Source organism: Arachis ipaensis, chromosome B09 (assembly GCF_000816755.2).
Source record: "Arachis ipaensis cultivar K30076 chromosome B09, Araip1.1, whole genome shotgun sequence".
Lineage (NCBI taxonomy): Eukaryota > Viridiplantae > Streptophyta > Magnoliopsida > Fabales > Fabaceae > Arachis > Arachis ipaensis.
This window is the reverse complement of record NC_029793.2, coordinates 139,911,043-139,912,604: the sequence shown is the minus strand read 5'-3', so window position 1 is coordinate 139,912,604 and position 1,562 is coordinate 139,911,043.

The following is a 1,562-nucleotide window of genomic DNA, read 5'->3' as shown; positions in this document are numbered from 1 at the left end:
CTCCTTCATACACAATTTTATTTTCCTTCTTAATCAATTTTATTAGAAAATTAACCTTTTTAATTAACAATCAACCAATAAAATAGCATATAAACAAAAAATTAAAAACTAAAAAATATTGATTAATTAATAAGAATTTAATCTCGATGCACTGACAGTACGTAAAATAGTTATGTAATCATATCCATTTTTTTAGATGATTCTTCACGAAGTCAATGTAAAAAATAATTATTTTTATTGATATAATATTATATTATTAAATATATCCTATACGTGTAAAGTTACTTTACACTGATATTGTGTTGGGAATAAGGAGTATGACCACAATCCAATCAATCATATATCATATAATTTGTTATTGTTATTATATTAAAATGTTAATATAATAACGTCCTTGATTAAATTTAGAGATTTATCATTATGATAGTGATCATACTATTGAGAGATAAATCTTTTATAATTTAATTTAAATTGTTCTTGGTCATAGGATTATTAGAAAAGGACATTAATAATTCGGAAAGATCAATATATATATAATGGTCTTCATTGGATGAAAATTAATAGATCTCATTTATTAAATTATGTATATAGATGGTGCATATAGAGATATGACCATTGAACTGACTCGCTTTGAGAATTCCTAATGGTTATAATTACCGTATATTTGTCAATAGGATATTCTCAAGATGAACATGGTAATAGAGTTTCCTTTGATCTGCGACTGTCATAGTAATTAACAATGTATTTATTATACTTTGATTCCGGACACCTAATACCTTAGGGTGCTAGTTGAATGGATATTGGGTATGATTTAAATACTTGTAGAATTAATGATTAGTCAATAAAAAATCCGTCAACTCTCGGTAAAGAGTTTGAGCTCTATGATTATAATGACTGAAATGAATAAAACCTTGGCCAAGGGGATTGAATGAATGAAGAAATGAGTTTCTTAGGTCATTCACAGTTCATTATAATAATGGTAACAAGTTAGAGTTTGACAATTAAACCATACTCTAAGGGTTAATCAAGAGCTGGAAAGATGGAAGGAATTATACTTTGTTCTTCTAAGGTTCTTAGAAAAAATATATTACTTCATATTATCGGGTCGTTGAGGAGTGTTGCTAGACGCCAACCTTGATTAGTAAATTTAGTATGACTAATTTACTACCCGCTTAGTATTGAACCTATGGGATCACACACTAACGAGTGTTCTAATCTTTGCTGTAGAATTATTTAATTATTAATTTGATTTGATCAAATAAATAATTATATTAATTCAAATGGAATATTATTATATTTTTTGCTAGCACCAAGAATATAATAATAGTATGATAATTGAGAATATTATATGAGATTTGAGAATAATTAGTTATTCTATTTCTAAATTTGGATGAGATCCTAACTGATTCTGTTTCAAATTGAGTTATGATATGATTCATAAATTTGAAAGATTCAAGTTTAAAATAACAAGATATGATTTAAATTTGAATAATTGAGAATAAAATTTAAAATCAGTAACAAATCTCATACTACTATATATATGTATGCCAAGAGTAGAGAAA